At 45.0% G+C, this 24948-nt stretch overlaps 1 long non-coding RNA gene across 3 annotated transcripts in view; it reads right to left on the reverse strand.

The window, feature by feature from the left end:
- Positions 1-24948, reverse strand: part of LOC123836801 (uncharacterized) — a 49285-nt gene that overhangs the window by 9885 nt on the left and 14452 nt on the right. For 2 of the 3 annotated variants that reach the window (XR_010413834.1, XR_010413833.1), the window contains exons 2-5: positions 14401-14468; positions 14213-14293; positions 6938-7109; positions 51-5527 (exon numbers count right to left, since the gene is read on the reverse strand). This is a non-coding gene — a long non-coding RNA (uncharacterized LOC123836801). The remainder of the gene's footprint in view (positions 1-50; positions 5528-6937; positions 7110-14212; positions 14294-14400; positions 14469-24948) is intronic. The other variant, XR_010413835.1, reaches the window with a different exon arrangement.

Consider the following 24948-nt stretch of genomic DNA (forward strand, 5'->3'; position numbering starts at 1 on the left):
CATCATCACAATTCCAGTACATCCTAGTACGGTTACACTTTTAATATTACCTGTATTTTTCTCCTTAAGTGATTTCAGCAGAGCCCCCTTTTGTCTCAAAATGACGCACTTTATTTCAGAGAAGAGGCAGAAAGGAAGGTTCCACTAGCCGTTTTTTCTAGGCTGTTTTCTTAGTCCACAGCATGCCCTGGGAAATCCTATTGCACTGGCCTATCTCAGGGAGTGTCTGTAACGGCCAACACAAACAAACTGTGAACCTTCAAATAGAAACTCCGTGCTCTAGAGTCACGTTTGTCTGGGGGTTTGTGGAGGGGGGTGCCCCGAACTCAGGGCAGCTCCACAAGAATAGACCCCAATGGAACTTGTATCCTTAAAACCACTAAAAATGCTTTAAGGAGCTCTGCAGGCACATACCCTGAAGGATGTGGTGATTCAGATCCCCTGGAGGGAGCTGCTTCGCATAGCAGTTGCTGAGAGCCCTGAGATCTCGGAGACAGATACCAGATACGAAAGACTTTTCTCACAATAACCCTGTCCTCCTCACATCATCTTTGCTCCTGTTGTGGCTTGAAAGCCTTCTGAAGAAAAATTCCCTGGGGGGAGAAATGAGCTGGACCTCAGAGGTCAGGTGCAGCCAGGCTCCCTAGTTGTCCCCGAGGACAACCCATTTTTGCAGCATAACTTCCAAAGTCCACAAAACAAGGGGACAGGAACGGGTTCTCTAGCTTCATAGAAAACATTCATTAACTTATTAACGGATACAGAGTGAATGTGTTAGGTGCCCAAGACTTTGAGTTATACAGGATGCAGAAGACCCAGTGTGGCCAGGAAGTAGGGAGAGATCTACATTCAACTTCGGAGACTTTATTACTTTGCCCTGTAAGTGTCAAGCACTGAGTTAGGTGTGAAACATGTGGAATAGTTAGAAGGGTGTAGGTTACCCAGGAGTACAGGGGTCCTTGTGTATGCATATCCCATGGGGAGGTTATAACTAGTGGGATCTATCAGAACACCAGGGCTGAAATCTGTCCTCTTATCACTCCTGTGATCTGGAACACCCTGAACGTCAGTTTCCTCTTCTGTAAAATGGAATAATTGTATCTATGTCATAAAGCTCTGGAGACCTTTGTTGAGAAAATGTGTGGGTAAGAGTTTTGTAAACAGAAGCTCCTCCACAAACACAAGTCTGAGTGGTAGGTTCTGGCTGAAATAGCTTAGTTCACATTCACCAACATTTGCTGTCCCAGAGCTAACAGCAGAGCGAAACTCGTGGAAGTGTATAATGAGCAATTAGTATTACAAGTATTTGTGACAATCTATTTTTCTAACCACAGGGTAAGATTATGATTTAAATTATGTTTATTTTACGAGCCTACAGAGCCTGTATATATAACCTCTATTGTGCCAGGCTAAATAAAACTTCCCCCCAGAAGAGCACACAACAGTTGGGCAAACCTTTGGTTTAAGGGTTTAGAGGGAAGACTGATTATTTTGGTGGCTGGTGGACCTCTGGGAAAGCGTATACAAACCATACGCATGTGTGCCAAGAGGCTCCCAAGTGGGTTATGTAAGGCAGGATGACTCAGGAGACTTGCTGGGAGAGGCGGTTTCAGTGTAGCTGGAGGAGGGGGGCAGAGCCAGGAGGGAGCCTGAGACACAGACTCTCACCAGGAGCCTTTCTACTTTTTTCCTGGGGTGGCAGAGCAAGCCGTTGGCACTCTAAGACGGGGTCAGTGTCCTGGTGATGGAGTCATTCCTTAGGCATTGGGCACACAGATTCCCCTTAAAGGTACAGGTACGTGGCCATCTGTGCTGTTGCCATCTTCAATTATTAAGCAGGAAAAAAAGTGTTTTCCAATGAAAACAAGGAATCCATAGTGTGGTTATTAGCCACAACCGGTACTCAGCCCTTCCTACTTCCAAACTTGAAAACTTGAGCACATTGTTTCATGGATTATCAGGGACCTGGCCTTGAGGGCTCAAAATCAAGAATTGTCTCCTTCTATGGATCCATTAGATCGGACTATTCTGTAGTCAGTACCGCAAAATACCTTTTTTTTTTTTAAGATTTTATTTATTTATTTGATAGAGACACAGCGAGAGAGGGAACGCAAGCAGGGGGAGTGGGAGAAGGAGAAGCAGGCTTCCCGCCGAGCAGGGAGCCCGATGCGGGGCTCGATCCCAGGACCCTGGGATCATGACCCGAGCCGAAGGCAGACGCTCGACGACTGGGCCACCCAGGCGCCCCTGCAAAATATTTTTGATGAATAAGTTAATATTCCACATTAGTGGGGAGGAGCGTCTACTGGTTTTATATGTATAAACCCATCAAGTATCTGTTGAAGGTCCATGCCTCCTGTGTGTTCTCCTCTCACCAGGTCATGAGCCGTGCGAGAGCGGGCAGGGGTGATGCTGTTCATGTGTGTGCTCGGTCCAGAGCACTGTGCCCAGAACAGGGTAGGTTTCAATAAAGGCATGAATGAGTGAATGAAGAGAATGTAAAAGAAACACAGGGCTCATTCCCTGTCCACTGTGAGCTGGAGGGGACTGGGCGGTGCTCGATGTGACAGCTTCACCATTGTGGTCTGGGTTGCTGGGGGAGCAGGGCGGGCCTCCCTGCCACCCCACTTCCTGCAGGGTGCTTGAGTGAGGTGATCACACTTGGCAGGGAGACTGCCCTCTGATGAGGGGCAGAGCTCCAAAGCGCTCCTCTTTCTGAGGGAGGCTGAGCTGTTGACTCCACCTTGTGGTGTTTGCAGCAGAGTCTTCGAGGACTCGACGGGAAGCGAAGAGAAGACAGCTGCGGAGCCAGCAGCACAGCGAGAGGCCACTTGGGGATGTACTTCCCAGGAAGAAAGAGACCCTCAAGGAGGAGCTGGGGGGCCGAGTGGGATCTGGTTTCAAAAAGCCAGGAGCTGTGGGCTCTGCTCCCCTGATCTCACCTCAGAGAACAGTGTCCCTGGGGAGATGGCCAAACAGGCTAGTAAAGCGTCCTGGGATAATGCTGTCTGATGTCCCCTGGAGAGTCCAGCTGGGGAACCGACAGTCGTGAGGGTGGCTCTTGTATCCTTGTTTTCCCAGGGAGTAAGCTGAGGTTCAGAAGAAAGTGCCGAGGGAGAGACCTGCACCCGGATCCCTGCCCCACAGCCAGCCCCCACCTCTCCAGCACACTAATGCACCTCTCACCTCTGATTTGCATGGGGCTCTGCCATCGATGGGCACATTGGTGTGCGATCCACAGCCTAGCTGGTTGTCCAGTGAAGACTTAAGCGGGAGTGCCCTTGTCTGTGACACAGGTGAGGAGCTGGACAGGTGAGGTCATCCAGCCAGTGAAGAGCTGAGTGGGGCTAGAGCAGGACCAGCACTCTTTGTGCTGCCCCAGAGGCTGAGTGTTCAGAATCCATCCATTCCTGTGACTGTGTGCCCTTGCAAATCGTCCACACTCCCAACCCGCATTTGGTTTGAAGAATGAAACAACATGTAACTGATACAACTTGGTCTGCTTAGCAGAGCTATGGGAGGGACTGTATTTCCATCTACTTTGTGGGTCGCACATCCCATTGGAGAGACTGGAAAAGGGAAAAGGGGGAGATCTGCAGGTTCATTAGAGACGTTTCTGGGGTAAGCAAAGCACTTCCCACATTTCTGCAGATATGACAAGACAGGGAATTGAGATGCCCTAACACCAAATCCACAATGAGCATTCCAAAATAACGCAGATGTTTTTTGGTTTTTAAATAAATCAGGCTTTGGAAACTGTGTATTTTCTTTCTTTGGGTTGTGTTGGACTATTCAATCAGCTTGGGGCTTGTAGGACTTCGTTGTGGGAGAAGATAGTTCCAAAGGCATGGAACTGAACTAGGTGAAACCAGAAAGGGCAGTGGAAAGAAATCTAAGTGGGGATGGGGAGCGTGAAGTTGTCTTGAAGATAACACAGAGAGATATACAAGACAAAGACATGATAGGAGCGAAGGTATAAACTTCAGGACAAATCGCACCGTTATTGAGTGGCTGGATTGTGATCTCCCACCATTCTGCCCGAACAGAAGAGGACTCTGAGTGTAGTTTCATAAACATCCTGTTAACAGAGAGGACTACCCTAACCCTCATCATTTACTTAGTCTGGATTTACCTCAAATGAAGTAAGAGTCACTGTTGCTTTCAACTGGAATTAAGAAAACTCAGGAAACAACCCTACAAAAATATTTTTTTTAAGACCAAAAGTCACCAAATCTTTTTCAACAAGAAATCCAGACCAAGTCATGATGGATGCTTGCTTGGACTAGGAACACATGGGTTGATCAGGGTCAAGGCTTTTGTGTGAGCGCGTGTGCGCACGCACTCACACGCTCACACATATTTGTACTCATTTGGACTGGGTCCTGTCCCTCCCAAACTTGTCTGTGGAAGTGCAAACCCTTAGTACCTCAGAATGTGATTGTATTTGGACTTAAAAAAGTAATTAAGTTAGAAAGAGGCTGTTAGGGGCGCCTGGGTGGCTCAGATGGTTAAGCGTTTGCCTTCGGCTCAGGTCATGATCCCAGGGTCCTGGGATCAAGCCTTGCATCGGGCTCCCTGCTTGGCGGGGAGCCTGCTTCTACCTCTCCCTCTACTGTTCCCCCTACTTGTGCTCTCTCGCTCTCTCTGTCAAATAAATAAATAAATAAAAATAGAAAGAGGCTGTTAGGGCGGTGTTTTTATAAGGAGGAAATTTAGACACATACAGAGACCCCGGGGATGCACATGTGTGTGAGGAAGGATGCGTGAGGGGGGACAAGGAGAAGGCAGATATCTGCAGGTCCAGGAGAGCCCTTTGAATGAAACCAACCCTGCCGACACCTCGATCTTGGACTTCCGACTTCCAGAACTATGAGAAAATATGTCCGTCTTCAAGCCACTCAGTCTGTGGTGTTTTATTTTGGCAGTAGACCAATACACACACATTATTGTACATTAAGTGCAAGATAATGATGGCTTTACATGGCACATTTAAAATTTTTAATGTAGTCTCTTTTTAACTCTTCTTATGCTTGAATCCTTCTCTCTCTGCTCCTGCCTCTACCCAAGGTCACCTGTGTACAACTTATCACGTAGGAGTCTGTATTTCTCTGTATCGTCATGTAATCAAAGAAACACATAGCCATACACAACACACATACTTGTGACTATTATGTGAGGGCGGGTCATTGTTTTATACAATTAGGATCATATTTCACAGGGTTTTCAATATCTTGCTTTGGATTACTATTTACAGCTTTTATATTTTGAAACAATTTCAAACTTACCGAAAGTTGCAAGTACAATACAAGATACCTGTATTTTTGAGCCCTGATCCATTAGGACCAAGGTGCAGATGTGATGCCTCATCACCTCTGATTATTTTGGTGCGAACTTCCTGCAAACAGGTTGGTGTCATTGGCAGGAAGATTACAGAAATGATGCGGACTCTTCTTGCGGACCCCGTCTGTGGTGCACAGGTGCACTTACTGTTCCTGATGACATTCACTTTGCTTGATTGAGATCGTATCTGCCAGTATATATATATATATTTTACCACACACTTTTTCCCTTTATAATTAATAGTTTGTGGGGAAGCATCTTGACTCTATGTAAATATCTTGTTCCTCATCAAATGTTTAGTTTACTCATGTGTATCACAGGGATTCATAGTTTCCTTTTGTATTTAATAGGTTATAATCTGTTAACTATTGTTATATATTTTGATGTTCCTGTCTGTGTCCATTTGGCATATCCTATCATTATCTGAATACCTTCTTGTTTGCTCATGCAAGATGTTTCAGGCCCATCTTGCACTTTCCCTGCCCCAGCATGGAATTCACCATTTCTCTAAGGATCCTCGCTTCCTTTTGCAGAGAAGCCAAGATCTGGGGGTGCCTGGGTGGCTCAGTCGGTTAAGCAACCGACTCCTGATTTCAGCTTAGGTCATGATCTCACTGTTGTAAGATTGAGCCTCCCCCCCCTCCCCCGCCCCGTTGAGCTCTAGGCACTGGGCGTGGAAACTGTTTTAAGATTCTCTCTCTCCCTCTGCACCTCCCTGCCTGCATGCTCTCTCTCTCTAAAACAGACAAACAAAAACAAAATTTAACAAAAAATAAAAAATAAATAAATAAAAGCCAAGATCGGGGTGCTAGATGTCTTTGCTATGGGTCGATGGCTGTCCCCAGTCAGTAGAGTTAGAGATAGACATGCATACACACATATGTATCTACACATACACACTTTGGAATCCATATTTATCATGTATATTGACAACCATGAACTCACATTGATACCTCTGCTTCCAATTTAAAACTGCTGGGTTTATTCTAGTTTTTGAGTATTCCTATCTGTAAGTCCCATCTCTTATAGGGAGGAATACTCTCAATATGTCTGCTTGTATGACGGGTCCCCTTGCATGTTAGCAGTCTCCCATTGTGCCTTTACATCTCCTGTGTGGATGCTCCCGTCACTCACCACCTCCACATTATGCCCCTGCCCCCTCTCCCAGCTGGGGCTCCAGCACCTACACGCTGGTCTGTTCCCCCAGGCAGAGTCCCTCTTATCCCACACTGGGACACCTCCATGTGAGCACTTCCTCACCCTTCTGGGGCTCTGAGACCCCACGCCAAGCTCCCCCTGCTGCAGAACCTCTCTTTTCCACTGAGTCTCTGAAAACACGTTGCCAGGGCAGCCCTGTAAATAGACATTCTTCTCACTCCCTCAGGCTCTGACCCTCCCATTGGCCCACCCCCTTATGTTTTCACCCTCCTCTCTCTGCTTAGGGTCGCTGGTGCATGGACACCCTCCATGCCCTGTTCAGAATCTGACTTGTCCTACAACGAAGCTCTCCTCCCTCTGACCAGCCCACCCAAGACTTAAGGGCTGAGTTGCTCTGGAAGGGACAAGAGGCACAAGGGAAGGGAGAAGCACATCTTACTACTGTTACTCAGCAAGACATCAGGCAAATCATTCCCAACTACTCCGTGGAGATGGGCAGTCCTCTTCCCAAAAGCACGTGCACTCCATGGTGTGAGTACGTCACAACTGTTCTGCGTGTGCCCCTCAATAGCATTCTTGTTGTCTCCAGTGTTTTACCACCACGAACAAAGCTGCAACAAACATCCTTGTATATGATCTATGCATTGTTATATACTTTTATTTCTATGGGACAGATTCCCAGGAATGGGATTTCTGGATCAAAGGTAAAGATTTTAATAACATCTGGAGATCCTGTGACAGTCTCTGAGAAGCTGAGTTTTTGGTTCTCCTTGTGGGGACACTGCAGTGCTGAGAGGCATCTGAGATCGTTAGTAGTCAGTGAGCCTTGGCAGGTGCATAAGGCCAGAGATGTTGGAACTTGTAGCCATGCCAGCCAAAGAGGGTTTGCTCTGACCCTTGTAGGTCCCCATTAGGGGGCAGAGTGCACCCCCTCGTGCCCGCAACATTCAGCAGACTGTGACCCGAAGGCTGACTGAATGCTGGGCATGGAGCCAGGCACTGGGGGGACAGACCTACAGGCTCACTGCCTACTGGGGAGGTTGACCAGCAAGCTAATCTTTGTCCCCACATGTGCCAAGGCTGTGGGGACACAGGACAGGGGCAGCTGGGATACAGATGCTGGCAGCGAGGCCGGCAAGGGCTTCCCAGAAGACTGACACATGATCCTGGCCTTGAAGGTTGGATAAGTGCCAGCTGGGCAAAGGTAGAGGCAGGCTTGTGTTCCTTGGAGGAAACAGGTGAGAGGGAGTGGGGGCCCATGGGGTAAACACAGGGCACACACCCTCCACTGAGGTGCCCGGGCCTCGACCTCCTTCTCTATCTCCTTCCACCTGGCCCCTGCTCCTCAATGACCCCCAAATGTAGCAGCGGGCTCCCCCTAGCCTCAGGTCTTGACTCCCGCCTTTCTTCCCAAGCAAAGCCACTTCCCAAACACTTGGTTTCCCCCTCACATGTGAAGCCTTTCCCGGCTGCTGCAGGTCACACTTATCTCCTGGCCCCAGAACGGCGAGCCCAGTGCTCAGCACATGGTGTTTATCAAATCCCTGCAGTACTTATCGTTGGGAACGCTCCCGTGCTTGAGGTTTCCTGCTCCCCAACTAGACGGCAGCTCATTGAGAGGCCGGCCTTCGCTGTGCACAGATGGGGCTCAGCTGGTTGGGTGCTGAGAAGGAGCAGCCTGGTTCATCAACGTAAACATTACAGAGGCCTCATCTGCTGAGAACCCTCCACATGGGTGGAGCCTTGGCTGGGAATGTGGGCACACAGGCAAGATCTTCCTCCAGCTTCTGTTGTTTGCAAAGCGGTCCAATGTCCACCTTTCCACCCAGAGGGCTGGGGAGGGGAAGCAGTGTGGCAGCCATGGAAAGAGAAGAGCAGTTTTCCTTCATGGTTTCTCTTCCCACCAAGGCACAAAGAGACCAGATGTTGGTGAGCTGAGGAATCCCTATGTCTTGTGAGCTTGTTAGGACTTAGCTTAAGTATTTGGCTCAGGGAACTTTTAGGTAGATCAGGAGCATGTTGTGAATACAGCTTGTCAAGGCAGCGCAGCTCCCAACTGGTGGGTGGAAGAAGCTGGGGTCATGAGCAACCCCACTGCTGAACTCCTCTGAGTTCCAGAGACTTCCCTGTGCTGTGCGGGCAGCCGCTGTGCTTCTAACATCTCATCGTTGTCTGACCAGCCGCTGACCACCTCCCTGCCAGTGATAGCTGAGGACAGCTGAGACCTACTCCCACCACTGAGACAGAGCCTGTCCGGCAGTTTTGAGGTCTTCCCTTTGAAAGAGTTACTAAACTCATCAGTAAAGCTGATTTCTAAAGGCCACTTGCTGTGGTCAGTATTTTATGGTTTAAACAAAAGTCTTAAATTGAAATGATGAAAATAAAGGCCAATTTGGTGGTGGAAGTCATAGCATAATAAGGAATACGGTGTTGGGTGCCTGGGTGGCTCAGTTGGTTAAGCGACTGCCTTCGGCTCAGGTCATGATCCTGGAGTCCCGGGATCGAGTCCCACATCGGGCTCCCTGCTCAGCAGGGGGTCTGCTTCTCCCTCTGCCCTCTTCCCTCTCGGGCTCTCTGTCTCTCATTCTCTCTCTCTCAAATAAATAAATAAAATCTTTTTAAAAAAATAAGGAATAAGGTGTTTATGCTAAGAAGTACATGCAGCTGGGGCACTGTGGTTTGAAATAAGTGTGTTGGGCTGCTCAAAAGGATTAATGAGCTTTCTGAAATTATTAGACATCGAAGGCCTATTCTCTCCATAGGGTAGACCATTTGCAGGTGCAAAGTGTGTGTGTGTGTGTGTGTGTGTGTGTGTGTGTGTGTGTGTGTGTGTGGAGGGGGCTGTGATTTCAAGGATCCAACCAAGGACCTGCCTTAGAAATGGCTAGCTCATGGGGCGCCTGGGTAGCTCAGTCGGTTAAGCATCTGCCTTCAGCTCAGGTCATGATCCCAGGGTCTTGGGATTGAGCCCTGCATCCAGATCTCTGCTGAGCAGGGAGACTGCTGCTCCCTCTCCCTCTGCCTGATGCTTCCCTTGCTTATGCTCTCTTTGTCACATAAATAAATAAAATATTTTAAAAAGAGAGAGAGAAATGGCTAGCTCAGAGAATTTTGATGAGTTCTGGGAAGAGGCAATTTGCAGGAAGCTGCTACGCCTGGTAGCCAATCTCTACGAGGACCCTTTATCGAGAGGTGGCACCTGATTAGATTCTGAAAACACACAGTAGAGGTTAAGTTGGTGCATTGAAACCAGCGGGAGGTTCTCCTGGAAATCGTGATGGGAGAGTGGCATGCCCAACGTCACCAACACTGGCAGGAAGAGATAGGTGGCTGGGTCTAGTCCCTACTCCTCTGTGAACCAGCTTTGCAACCTTGGGCATGTCATTTAGCCTCCAAGACTTTTTTCCAGTCCTAACTGTTCTGATTCATTAACTTTTTGGAGGGGGTTACAATGGATGGGGTAGGGAAAGGTATTGCTGATGAGAAAAAGAGAAACACATGTTCAGCACAGGTTTTGCTTTCTATCGTGAGCTGGTCCCATTTCTCTGCATTAATGTTATCAGGCTGTAATCACTTAGATTATGGTGACTGCAACAGGGTGGAGCAATTCAGGAAAGGTTTGTGATAATAAGCAAATCTTCCTTGAATTTAGAGAGAAGGGAGGAGCCTAGCCTGGAATGGGAGGGCTGTTCCAGGAGCCGATTAGCTTATCTGGTGCCTTGGAGAAGCAGTGGCTGGAATGAAGAGTGGGTGCTGGGGTTTGAGTGACAAGAGAAAGATCGAGGGATTGAGATCATAGTAAAAGGGCTTTAATTAATGAAATAGATAGCTCACAGACTTGTTGGCAACAGAACAATGGACTTGAATGAGAAATCCGCACTCTTATCAGCTCCAGCTGGTTGTACTTATGGACCAGGAAAATACATTTAAAACCTGTAATGACTGAGAAAGGGCTGCTAGCAAGATACTCAAAAGCGAGAAACAAACCCCAGCAACAACGAATTTTCTTCTATTGCCCTGATTTATAAAAAGGACACCTGGATACTAGAAATTGTAGGCATCATTTCAAAATTTAGAAAAAGAATGAATGTAGCTTCAAAAAAGTTGAATGATGTCCCTCTTTCATATCTTCTCCGTATTTTGACAGAAGTCAGCAAAATCTGTCGGGGGCCAGCACCGTGATTCAGCTGACCCGTTTTACAGACGAACTGAGCCTGGGAGATAGAATCCCCCACGATGTACCTTAACTTTCGTGGGTTCTCCAACTTACAAAGCAAGATCTCTGAAAAGAAAGGATGTGTCTGGCTTTCATTTGCAGGGGATTGTGGGCGTGGGGGTACTTAGCAAGAGACCTAGACTCTATACTGCCTTGTTAGCTCTAAATCCTGAAGTATCCGATAAAGTCGGAACTTTTACAGTTAGAACTGTGTAATTATGGAAATACACAAGCCTCACAGGTTTGGTTTGTCCTCTCATTTAGCGGATGAGTTGATAGAGCCTGTAGAGATGGACTCGTGATTGCTTCCGCTTGGTGCCAGACCCAGAGCTGGACACGCAGGCCCACACCAGACCTCAGAAGCCATGTGCTGTCCGCCAGCGTTACATTAAAGCGATCACGATTAATAGTTGTGGGGAAGGGGAGCATATCAGATTGGAACTTTTCTATGTGAATGTTTATTGTAGGAACACATTGAATAGGGGATAATTTAAAATCATCACAGCAGCACGTTAATATCTGTGGAAGAACTCTTAAGTAAATGTCCCACAATATCGATGTGCTACACTAACTCCCTTTTTAAAAAATAAGGTTTAAGAATCTTATTTATTTATTTATCTGAGACAGAGAGAGAGAGTGCAGAAGCAGGTGGGGGGCAGCGGCAGAGGGAGAAGCAGGATCCCTGCTCAGCAGGGAACCCAAAGTGGGACTTGATCCCAGGACCCCAGGATCATGACCTGAGCCGAAGGCAGTCGCTTAACCGACTGAGCCACCCAGGTGCCCCAACTTCCTAATGGAGTTGGCTGAGGACTACAATGAGCGGCTCAAGGGAGCCGGGACACTCTCCAGCTCACCTGCTGTGTGTTCCCTGGGGACAGGACAGGGGCACTGGACAGTAGGGTTGGGCACCTTGCTCCACCAGGATGCCAGGCTGGATCTGCGCCAGCTCACAGTCAGCCAGACAACACAGTGGGGCTGTTGAGCTTTCATAAGAATGGAATGCAGAAGGATCATTCTAGGTCTCCCCCATGGACTGGAAATCATTATTCACACCACATGTTGCTAAAGGAAGCCTTGCCTTTAAATAGGAATGCTTTAAAAATAGCAATCGTACCTCGTGCATGGAGAGTACCTCTGCTGTACCAGAGGTATCTGCCTTCTTACTTGATCCCCACAATGATCCAACAGAGTTGATAGGGGTGTAGAAGCTATCTAGGAGAGCAACTAACTAATTTCTGGGTCACGTATCTGGCAGGAGTTCAGCTAATGCTTGAATAAAGGAAGAAAAGATGGGAGGAAGTGAGGAAGGGAGGGATTGAGGCTGAGGCTGGTGTCTTGATTTTACAGAGGAGGAAACAGCTCAGGGAGAGAGTGATCTACCTGATGTGACACCACTGATTATGTGGGGGGGGGGAGGGGCTGTGGACTCCTGGTCTAGTGCTCCTCCTTCCCAGGATCCCTCCAGTGCCTCTCAGCAATTTGTTGACACATGCATTTGGGGTGATCTTTTAAAAGTGAATTAGCCCACAGGGTTCCAGGTCTGACACTGATGGCTGTAAAGGGGTTAAAGCTACCCCTCTGTAAATTACACAGGGGCACAGCAGCTCCCAGGAAATGTCTGAGAGAGAGCAGCAGGGTGGCTGCGTGATGTGACCAAAGGATGTTGGGTTATGTCCACTCTATAATATAAGTGCACAGTGTGTCTTGCCAATCTCTGCCCCTCTCCGGACCACAGTTTTCTCAGGGATACAGTCAGGGTCTTCATGACCACCATATTCTTTCCTGTCTCCATCCTCTGCCTCTAAAGTCCATCCTGGGTGCCTTCCAGAAGTTTTCTATCTTGCTGATGGCTGAGTCTCCTTCACTCTGCCCAGCACTGACCTGTGGGGGTGGGGGAGGTACTGGGGAGAAAAGGCTGCAGGATCCCTGGGGTGCATATCTCCATCACCCCAGCATTGTCCTGCTGCCCTTCCCTCCCCTGTGGCCTTGTTGGCATAGAAGAAGAGATTCTGCAGCCAACAATCAACATCAGTGGTCCCCACAATAAGACTGCTTAGTGTTGGTTTTTTTTTTTAAAGATTTTATTTATTTATTTGACAGAGAGAGACACAGCGAGAGAGGGAACACAAGCAGGGGGAGTGGGAGAGGGAGAAGCAGGCTTCCCGCCGAGCAGGGAGCCCAATGTGGGGCTCGATCCCAGGACCCTGAGATCATGACCTGAGCCGAAGGCAGACGCTTAATGACTGAGCCACCCAGGTGCCCCAAGACTGCTTAGTGTTTTGTCCTTTTGAGTAGGAAAATGATTCCTTATGACCTTATTGTTTTTATTTTAAATACTATCCTTTCAGAAATCATTCCACAGTAGAGAATTTTTTCTAGGACTCAAGATATTGTGAGGAAAGAGAGGAAGGAGGGACGAATGGAAGGAGATGTCTAAAGCAAGTGGAGAAGAAACTTGCTACTGTAGACTGGGTCAGCCCTGAGTGTCTAATTGATGTAAATCAAATGTATCCACTCAATAAATCTTTCCTGGAAACTCATTGCATGCAGGGCTCTGGATGGACCCACAGGAAGCTGACATGAATGTGGCAGCCTTCACCCTTACAGAGTCATGAAGTCTTTGACCAAACAATAACTTGCTTATGAACAGAGTAGAATCTATCAGCCTGACTGAACAGCTGCTGAGGAGCCCGAGCTCCACAAAGGTGATGGAGGGCGGCCGGTGCCAAGAGTCATGGGCATCCAGCCAGCCAGAGTAGAGAGAAATCACCAAACATTCTCACTTTCAGCTGACACATGGGAAAGGCCACACTTACAAACATAGCTACTCTGGTTAGAGAATGGGCTACTCTAGACTCATCTTAATAAAGTTTCAAGTCAAGCCTCATAAGAATCAGCCTGATCTACCAATAAATTAACTGCCTGTTGGCACAAAAATAGATGGTTGCTAGATGAAGACATAAAAATTTGGAGTCTTAACAACGCAGCATTCATAATTCTAGCATAAAGTCTTAAATCGATGGACATGTGATAAGCAGGCAAATGTGACCCATAATCAAGACAAGAAACGCCAATAGAAAATTACCCTGAAATAACCCAAATGTGATAACTAGAAGGAGACAAGGAATTTTTAAAAGCCATTATAAATATATTAAGGAATTAAAGGAAAAATGCTTAAAATAAAAAGACAGTTATAATGTTTCAGGAGAGTAATGGGAACTGCAAAAAGAACCAAATGGGCATTTTACGACTAAAAAGTAAAATATCCAAAATGAAAATTTAACAGCATACTATGTAAAACCAAATAAATTGTCAATGAACTTGCCAAGTGATTAATGAAAATAATCAATTCTAAAAACAATTGAAAAGATACTGACTTGTGAGATGACATCAAGCAATCTAAAAGTGTTTAAGTCCTAGAAGGAGAAAAGTGGGACAAAAAATATTATTTGAAAAACTAACAATTTAAAATTTTCCAAATTTGATAAAAACCATTACCTTATAGATCCAAATAGTTCAGTGAACCAAAGATGGATAAATACAAAGAAAGCCACACCTCAGCATGTCGTAGTCAAACTGCTGAAAATCAAAGATAAAGAGAAAATCTTGGAAATGGTAAAACAAACACAAAAACCAAATAAGCTCACAATAGCTATAGGGAAGCAAAAATATGAATAATGACTGACCTCACAGCAGAAAAAATGGAGACGAGAGTACAATGGAGCAACATCTGGAAAGTACAGAATAAAAATACCTGTCAACCAAGAATGAATGAATGAATGAATTAATACCCTTCAAAAATGCAAGCAAAGACATTTTCAGATGTCTGACAATTGACAGAATCTGTTACCAGCAGATCCACATTATAAGAAGTAAAAGACGTTCTTCAGGCAGAGGAGAATTGACCCCAAATAGGAATTTAGAGTTACAGGGAAGAGAGAGAGCGAGAAAGAGAGAGCACTAAGAATACTAAATATGTCGGCAAGTATAAAGGAATACATAGTTTTTATTCTCTTAATTTCTTTAAAAGACTTAACATGTATAACCCTGTGTGGGGGTTATAAAGGATGTAGCTGTGACAACAATAGAACCAAGGATGGTGACAGATGGAACCGTATTGCTACAAGGTTCCCTCATGTTCTAAGAAGCAGTGGAATAGGAACTCTGAGTAGATTGTGAGGAGTTTAGGATTGTATTGTAATCCCTAGGGGAACAGCTGGAAGAGTCAAAACCAATGCAGGACTGGACAGATGCCAAGCTGTGCCTCCTACATGCTCCTTCGATGAGAGACTCATTGCCCCAGGGGCTGGGAGTGCTGTTGGCAGATGTTACCTACAGAGAGCTGACTTGCCCTCCCCTTCCTTGGGCAGTGTACATGAAATGACTGATCAATTGAAAAGTATAAATGTCTGGCTATTTTGGCCCAATCAGGACAACTCTGAAGGACCAGTGTAGTTCTAGAAGTTTTTGTGAGGTCTTCTAAGGCTACTGTTGGACTAGCAGTGCAGCTCAACCTCTCCCTCTGCCCCATTTTCCTTCTTTCTCTTCTCTTCCCCAGGCATTGCTGTCAAGGGCATTCCTGAAAAAGCATGGTGCATGCTAAATTTCATCTCAGAGACTTTTCCAGGGAATCCAATCTGCAACAATCGGAGGCAGGAATATCCTGAGAAAGCAGGTGGGGAAAAAAAATGGAGTTTTGACGTGGGCACACTCACTTGTCTGGCTGGTAATGAGGATCCCATCATAGCCCCTGGCCAAAGACAATAGTCTAATGGTTTAAACCTTCTCTGGTGGTGAACTAGGTTGGGATAACAGGGGAAGAGATGTGCTATAATATAGCTGATGTGATGTATCAGGTATTTAAGAGAAAAATACAGCCTGAGATTGCTTAACAAGCAACTGAAAGCTCCCTTGGGTAACATACCAAGATGCCCCCATCTCCTGCAGCAGCAGAGAACACAAAGCTGTGGATGAGTCCCAAACTTAATTATCAGAGTAGCCAAGCTCCAGAGGTTAAATGCAAACCAAGGCAGGGTGTAAAGCCAGAGTTGGGATGCTGGAAAGAATATGATCAGGACTCAAGGAATAAGGACAAGAAGTCAATGTTCCTCCAAGTATTTTTTTAAAAATTTTTTGAGATAAAATTCACCATCATAATGATTTTAAGTGTGCAATTCCGCAGTTTTTAGTATATTCAAAATGTGCAACCATCACCACTATCTAATTCCAGAACATTGTCATCAAACCCAAAAGAAACCATGTCCCTCCCTCCCCGCCCCCCATTTCCTCTTCTCCCATGCCCTGGAAACCACTAATTTTCTTTCTGTCTCTATAAATTTGCCTATTCTGGGTATTTCATACAAACGGAGTCTTATGAAATGTGGTGTTTTGTAATCCAGCTTCTGTCACGTAGCATAATGTTTTATAGTCTCATCCATGTTGTGGCATGCATCAGGTCACTAAAAAATTACACCTACGTTTCCTTCTAAGAAGTTTATGGTTTTAGGTCTATCATTGAGGTCTCTAATTCATTTTGAGTTAATTTTGTATATGGTGTGAGGTGAGGCTCCGAATCCATTCTTTTGCAAGTAGATATCCAGTTGTTCTAGCACCATGTATTAAAAGATTCTTTTCTCCTTTGAATGGTCTTGGCACCCTTGACAAAAATCAATTAATCAGATGTATGGGCTAATTTCTGGCCTTTCACTTCTATTCCATTGGTTTATGCATTTATTTGAAGCCAGTACCACACTGTTTTGAAACTGTAACTTTTTAGTATGTTTTAAAATTGGGAAGTGTGAGTCTTGCTACTTTGTTCTTTTTTTAAACTTCTTTTGGGTAATTGGGGTCACTTGCATTTTCCACGTGGATTTTAGGATCATCCTGTCCATTTCTGCAAAAAAAAAAAAAAAAAACATTGGAATTTTGATAGGGATTGAGTGGAATCTGTTGATCAATTTGAAGAATATTGCCATTCTAACAATATTAAGTCTTCCAATCCACAAAAGAGATATGTTTCCATTTATTTAGTTCTCCTTTAGTATTTTGCAATAATGTTTTACAGTCCTTGATGGACAAGTGTTTTGCACTTTGTTGATTAAATTTATTTCTAAATATTTTATTATTTTTGCTGCTATTGTAAGCAGAATTTTTTAAACTTCATTTTTGGGTTGTTGATTGTTAGTGTATAGAAATACAACCAATAGTTGCATATTGATCTTGTATCCTGCAACTTTTCTGAACTCATTTATTACCTCTTAATTTTTTTTTTTTTTTTTTTACATTTGCCTGTAAATATTTTTGACAAATGCTCCTAGAGAGTGGAGGCAAGTTAGGCACCATAAAGGCAAGCGTTTTGAGCTGGTCTTCCAGGGATCCTGCAGACTGATCAAAACAAATAATAGAATTCTTTGTGAATAAGTCTGTTCTGCTCCCTCTGGACTGGTGGCAGGGATACAGGATGGGGTTTTCAAGGCTATCACTGACCTGGGGCATGGTGGTTGGGATTAGTCTAAATTAAAAAGCCACAAAGCTTGCTTTTCTTACTGAGATTGAACTGTTTTTCTTGAATAAGTGTTCCCATGGTTACTGCAAGCTTTTGGTTAGTTTCCAGAGTTCTGAAAAGCTAATTCTGCTAGTTTTTGCCAGTTTTTTTTTCATTGCTTTTATGAAGGGATGGACTTTTGGATGTTTCTGCTCCACCACTTTTTGCAAACATCAATCTCCCAGCCACCCCCCTATTTTCCCCCATCTTGAATCTGGATTCCTGTGGTTTCCTCTGAATTCCTTTGAGCCTATGGAAGTGGCTTACCCCTCCCTCTTATTTGCAAACAATGCGGAGGCTGCTGCCTCATAAGACAACATGAGGCCCCTCAGCTCCACAGCCACCTCCCCTCCTAGCACCAGGTCTATAGCTAAGGTTCAATTACAGGGGACCCAGACAGGGGTGCACTGATTCTGACAAGGGAGGAAAGGGATTACCCCAAAGAAGAGTGATTAGCCCTGTAAGCATGGGAGCTGGAAGGGGACACATAAGACTGGATTCTGAGGGTACTGTTTTGAACAAAGAGGCCAAAACATAAGTTTGGTTAAAGGGGAGTTTATTGATTTGAGAGCAGTTTTCCAGGTCACAAGATTTAAGATTCTGGCAAGGACCTCAGAGTATAGTATGAACTCCCTACTATGGGGGCTCCCAGAAGTCTGGAAATAGTGATGGTCCATGCCAGGTGAGGGGGGCTAGAAATGCCAGAATTACCATGGCTGATGTTGGAGAAGATGAGAAAGCTCAGAGAAGTGTATGCTGGGGTAGGTGGACAGACTCAGTAAGATGGGGAACCCACTGAATGCAGATGTGCCTTGAGGATTTGTCAGGGCCACGAGGAGTGCACTGATGAGGAGCACCAGCGTCACTGAGAAACTAGTGATGGATCTCCTCTGCAAGCCAGGGCTGATCTGGGGAGAGGCTGTGACAGAATTTGGCTCTCTGATATCAGTGGGGTAAGACCCAAAACCCAAAAGCCTGTGGAGGTACTTAATCACCCAAAGCCGGATGGGTGCAGTCACCACAATAAATGGCAAAGTTGGAGGGTCAGTCAGGGGACCTGACTGTCTGAGAGTTACAGAGATGGTTTGTATACTACAGCATTCTTAGGGGAAAACTAAATGTGCTGCCAACAAGGTTCACTCACTCTATGCCAACAAAAGAAACCATGAATGACTGATCAGGAGATTGAGGGCAATTACTTCAATAAAGTGCCATGATTCTTTAAGAAGTTGCTGAACCTGAGCAAATTTTTTAACCTGAAACTCATCTATTAAAAAATGATTGGGTCTCCAGGAGGAAGGATTCTGCAACCTCACAGCAAGTGTACACGATAATGATTACCCCAGTCTTTCCCCAAAGGGGCATAGGGCCATTTACTCAAGTAACTGTGCACTGGAGAAGGAGAATATCCAACATTTCAAGGATTGTTGAACATAGGGTCAAAGCTGACATAGATATACCATAACTCAAAGCATTATCATGGCCTCCATGTTAGAGAGTGGGCATATTGGGGGTGGGTAATAAATTGAGTCATGGCTAAGATTAGGTTCACAGAGTCCAATGGACATTTCCCTGGTCCCCAAATATATAATTGGGATGGACATCCTTGATGGTTGGTATGACCTCCACATTAGGTCCTTGGACTATTGGGATAAGAGCCCAAGTGAAAGCCTTCAGAAAGTGGTCTTCCCCCACCTCTTGTCTCCATGAAGATAGTAAATAAAAATCAATATTTCATCCTCAGAGGGGAGGTGATGGTAATTAGTGTCCCCCTTAAAGATCTGAGGGGTGTAATGATGGTGTTTTCCAACATATCTTTATTGAATTCACCCCTCTGGGCCCTGAAAAAACGTGGGTGAGCCCTGGGGAATGACAGTAGAATACCAAAAACTTAACTGAGGGGTAGTATGACGTGCAGCTCATGCCAAATGTATTATCTTTGATAGAATTTGCTAGAACAGATTAACACAGCCACGATGCATGATATGTGGCCACTTACTTGGCAAATATGTTCTCCTTCATCCTATGCAAAAAAGAGGATCAGGAAGATGGTGCATTCACATGAAATGGTCCATAGTATAAATTTGCAGTTTGTCTCAGACCTAGCTAATTCTCCTACTCTCTGTCATAATATAGTCCAAGGAGATCTGGACTGTTTGAACACCCTGCACATTGATTTTCTTTATCAATGGCATCATGCTAATGGGACTGGATGACAAGACGTCTCACGTACTTTGAAATCTTTGATAAGGCACGTGTATTCCAGAGGGTGTCACATAAACTCCATGAAGATTCAGGGGCTGGCCCTATCAGTAAAATTTTTAGGGATCCAGTGGCCAGGGATATAAAATCCCATCAAAAGAATAGGACAAATGATCACATGTTATATCGCCCACCATAAAGAAAGAAGCATAATGTCAACCCACATACTGGATGGCACAAAGACTGCCATGTTGGAGTGTCATCTACAGCAGGAGAGGGCTCTAGAGCCGGTCCAAGCTTTGATGCAAGCAGCCCTGCCAGGTGGGCCACACAACCTGACTGATATTGTGGGATTAGGGTTGTCAGTGGTGGGAAAAAGTGCCACGAAGAGTTTAAAACCCATGTCCTAACACCCTAAAGGTCAGTAACACTGACCCCTAAGTTTCTGGGGCGTGGTCATGCCAACTGTAATAAGAACTAGATGCCTTTTGGAGAACAACCAGCCTACTCCTGAGCCCTGACCATGAGGTACGAAACGATGGCATGACAATAGTTGCCTACCACAAGCTGGGTTCTGTCAGACCAACCAAGTCATGAGATCGGGCAGCGAGCCCTTGTGTGATGGAGTTAGTACACTTGGGGTTGAATAAGAGCGGAGCCAGAAGACACAAGTAAGCTTACAAGTGTGTGGCCATGTTGATACATAACATTATAGGAACTCTTCACTCCTTTCCTCCTCTGACTTTCAGTTCTGTTCAGGAGAAGCTAAAAGCTTTCTCAGGTCATTTGTGACCATACCTCAAAGCAGACTAATACAAAAGTGAATGACGAGATAACAGTAACTGAAGGTAGAATAAGAAAGTCATCCTTATTTTCAAATGCTAGCAGCCCATTGAAAGATTCGAGTGACAATGGACTTGTGAGGGTGCACACCTTTGAGAGTCAGCGAGATTTATTCCTCACTTAGGAGTTGTCCATGTCATTGTTCACATTGGAGGTCTCTATCACTCTTGACAGAGGGTGGTAAAAAAGGTGGAAAATTAGGGAGGGAGGGATGCCAATATTCTTCTGTGGTTGAGCCAGGAAATGCTGTTTAGGATTCTAGGACAAGAAATAGAGATGAATAACTTTTTTAAATAGGGAAAACTATAAATTATTCTGTAGTCATAAAATACTTAGAGGATTATGGGAAAGGAATACCTTATCTTTTGCAGAAGAGGGTCAATGGATATTGTCAAGATTTGCTAAACAAGAAATGGAAGCATTTTGTAATGAATCATAGTTGCACATTACAGTGGTAATTTCCAGTAGGACCAAAAATGGAAATCATTAAATAACGGTCAGCTCTGGCGGATGTGGAAGAGCCATATGGAAAATTGTTCTTTCCCCATATTCCCTTCTGTATCATTTAATTTTCTTTCAGGTGCATGTATTATTTTAACTAAGTGTTTTGAAATACAATATTCCAGCAGTCAAGTGTATTTTGGGGGTAGAAGGTGGGGGAGAGTGAAGAAGGTCAGAGGAGGCAGTACAGTCATGGGTCAGGCCCCCCGGCCCTCCCTCCCACGTCTGGGTATCAGGTGCCTGCCCCCAGAAAGGACAGCTTGTAATGGGCTCAAGAATTCTTGGAAGGTTTCCAGTGTCATAGAGCCCCTGGTTGTACTTATGCCCAAGAACCCACATTTCATAAAGCTACCTTTGGCAGCACCAAGGTACATCTGTGCAAAGCCTGGGCTTGGATCACCCATCTGTGAAGACAGGAACAACAGGAGAATTTACAGATGGACAAAAGCAACACTTGAATGTGGGATGCTTTTAGAGAAGAATAGCTACCCTGGTGATATATAACTGCTCCTGATTTCATTTGAGAAGGTACCACTAACGTTAATATCGGTAGCAAGTGGCATAGCGTGTTTCCAGCATTTATGGGCTTGCAAGACACCCAGAGAACCCTGAATGTTTTGGGCATTGGGAGGGCTTTTAAATTTGTTTAGAGAAGAGTAATTTCCATCCATTTCCATCCAATTTTCTCTCTTTCTCCCCACTCCATTTAGAATTCCTTTCAAAGATGGATTTGGGGACAAAATTTCAATTCACCGGGAACTATGTAGCTGTGCCTATCAAACACCAAAATGAATGGGCCTTTCTACTAGAGGCTGGAGAAGTGTTCGCCCAGAAATGTCAGGAGCTATCTGTTGTGCAACACTTTTTTGGGGTGGAAATTCTACTTTCTATATTCTTGGCCAGGTTGACTCAAGAATTCAGGCAGTAGCGATTTACCATCTAAAGCAGTAAGGAGGGCCTTTTCTGAGACAGACTTGGGAGCCAAACGGAGTGTGGGTGACATCAGCAGTGATCCCTGGGCTTTCCTTGGGGCTCTGCCCAAGTCCCTCTTGGTCAAATGTCAATTACTTTGCAAACGTAGAGTCAGGAGCTTGGGAAATTCATCGTGAATGTTGATAAAGATATAGAATAGACTAATATAAAAAGGACTTAGAACTCTGGTTGCAGGTTTAGAAACCTGGGTCTGAATCTCAACCCTATCTCTTACTGATGGTTGACTTGTTCTTGTTTGAACTTCACTCTTTCTGAAAGAGAAAAAAAGAGCAGCACGACCAGGTGGGAAAGCCATCAGATTTAGAATTTGACAGGCTTGGATTTTAGTTCTGTACTTGCTGTTTTGGGTGAATTAACTCTCTCTCTAAATCTTGGTTTTCTCTATTAAAAATAGCATAACTGTTTAAATGAGATGAAGTGTGTGAAAAATATCTGGAACATTCTAGTTTCTATTCCACCAAAAGAGGTAAGAGCAGAGGAAGTATAAACAAACAAAAATTCTGCCTCCCAAAATGAGGTAGGAGGAGGGAAAGAGGGTGGGAGTAAGAGAATGGCAAATTTGGGGACATGAGGTGATGAGGCTCTGAGTTGCTCCTTGAATGGGCAAAAGCAAGCACCCATTAACTTTGAGACATTATATATTTGGGGTACATTTGCTACTGTAGCCACAACTGCTTTAATATGAATAGCTGGAGCCATGGGGCCGTTGAGACTGCCCAAGGAGAGTTTGTAGAATGAGAAGAGGAGAGCAATTTGCAAGGAAGCTTTTGGAATGTCCACGTGGAAGGAGCAGACAGGAGGAAAGGACCCAACAAGAGGTCTGAGGAGTGGGCTTTGGGGCCTTGCAGAATCCAAGGGAAGGAAGTACTTCCGGAATGAGGAAGAATTCAGTAGAATTGAAGGTGGGTGGCTAGGAAGTCAAAGACGAACTGGGTTCTTATCAACTGGATTTAGCCAAAAAGATTTTTTTTAAATTCCAGTGTAGTTAACATACAGTGTTATCTTAGTTTCAGGTGTACAATATAGTGATTCAACACTTCCATACATTACCCAGCACTCATTGTGATAAGTGTCCTCTTAACCCCCTTCACCTATTTTCCCCTTCCCCCCCGCTCCCCTCCCCTCTGGTGACCATCTGTTTGTTCTCTAGAGTTAAGAGTCTGTTTCTTGGTTTGTCTCCCTCACCCCCCTTTGTTTGTTTTGTTTCTTAAATTACACATATGAGTCAAATCATAGGGTATTTGCCTTTCTCTGACTGGCTTAATTCGCTTAACATTGTACTTTCTAGATCCACCCATGTTGTTGCAAATGGCAAACCAAAAGGAGGTCCTTAATGATCTTGCCATCATAGTCTTAGTGGAGTGGTGAGTCCAGGTGAAGTGACAGCAGTAGAGGATTGAGGTGGGGAGAAGCAGGCGACCCGGAGAAGGGGTGGGCAGCGCCCCGGAGGAACGGGGTTCTAGGAAACTTGGCTTCTTCCTTCTTCCTCCTCTCTTTTCGCCCCTTTTCTTCTCTTTCCCTTAATTCCCTTCCATCTCCCTCCTTTCTTTTCTTTCTTTGAGTAGAGAGACCTAAGCATGCTTAAATAACAATGAAAAGAGAAATTGAAGATACAGGCAAACAATTTCCCAAACTCTGACCTGCTGCCCAGATGGCTTTCTCCTATAACCAGAAATTGCCAATCAAACAGCACCATCCGGATGTTCCCTGGAGGCTTGAAGTTCAACATACCTAAAACAGATTTTCCCCTTTTCTCCTCACTTTCTGCTTTTTTAAGCTCTTGACTGGTACCACCATCCATTCCCCCAGCTGCCAAGTCAGATGCCTGGGGTCACCCTAGATTCTCAGTGCCTTCCTACAATCTCAACATCCCTCCCACCCTTCAGTCTCCTCTGTCTCCAATGTCGCTCCTAAGTGCAGCCGCCACTTCCTCTCCCCTCTCTCTCAGACCACCTACATGGCCCTTGCCTCCAGTCTCATATCCTTAAAGGAATTTTCCTCAATTTAGCAACCTCATCTTTTGAAGGAATTTCTTCATTCTGAATCCCAGCTGTAGGAAGAGTTTTGCAGCCTTCCAAATGTGACATGTGGCTTCCTTGTCTTTGCCTTTGTACATTCATCCTCCTCAGTCTGGAATGCCCTTCACCCCACGTATCAGACCCAGCTGAAGGGGTTGTCTGACTCCCAGGCAGAACTAACTGACCACCCCTCCTTTATGTCCCCAGCGTCCCAGCCTCTGATCTGAGGTCACATGCCTCTCACCCTTCCTCCTGTAAAAAGTAAGCTCTTTAAAGAAAAGAATAGTATTTTATTAATCTCTGTGCCTCTAGCACTGGGCCCAACAATGGGACTCAATGAATGAATGAATGAATGAACGAATGAAAATGAAGACAGGGCTAATTGAGATTTTGTGGAACTGGTTCCTTGTTACACTTTTTGGGCTTGGTTCTCTAACTAGCCATAAAGCCACCAAGTCACATTGGCACTGTCCCACCACACTTCTCTTACCCACAGGAGACCATCACAGACCTCATCAAACCATTTGCAGCATTGTGTATGTTTCCCCAAATATGCTGCCAGGATATATCAGTCCTTTAAGATGATCTGTGGTAGAAGGATTCCATGGTCAACATAAGTGGACAAGACCGTGCACATCACACTCCCCTCTTGGAAATACACAATGCACCTCGAGGGCTCTGAGTTTTACAGTAAAAAAGTAAAATTTGGTTGCAAAGACTACCCAAACTTATTTGAATTCTTTCTTCCCTTCAAGTCACACCTTGAAGTTTTAGTATCTTTTAAAGCTTGCCTAAGACAGTCTTACAGTTTACTAACACAGTGGGGTTATTCTAGTAACATCAGACGTGATTCCTATTTGACTCCTAAGCAGTGATTTTTTTTTAGTGCCATCCTCTAAAACAAAATGGAGTCTGACAGTTTTTACAATATCTGTTTTTCAATAAGCAATGTATTTTGAGTTTATGACATGTTTTAGAAATTAATGATTTTTTCCTCCATGGGGAAAAATCTATGCCTATCTGAAAGATTCCACTTATTTTATGAAGTTGGTGTTTGTTTTGTACAAAACTTTTTGTTCTTCCTCATGGTTTGGGGATTCAATGAAATAAGATCTATAAAGTTACTATTTTAT

This window comes from Mirounga angustirostris, unplaced genomic scaffold (assembly GCF_029215605.1).
Source record: "Mirounga angustirostris isolate CCGP_5_RB_7025 unplaced genomic scaffold, mMirAng1.0.hap1 SCAF_8, whole genome shotgun sequence".
Lineage (NCBI taxonomy): Eukaryota > Metazoa > Chordata > Mammalia > Carnivora > Phocidae > Mirounga > Mirounga angustirostris.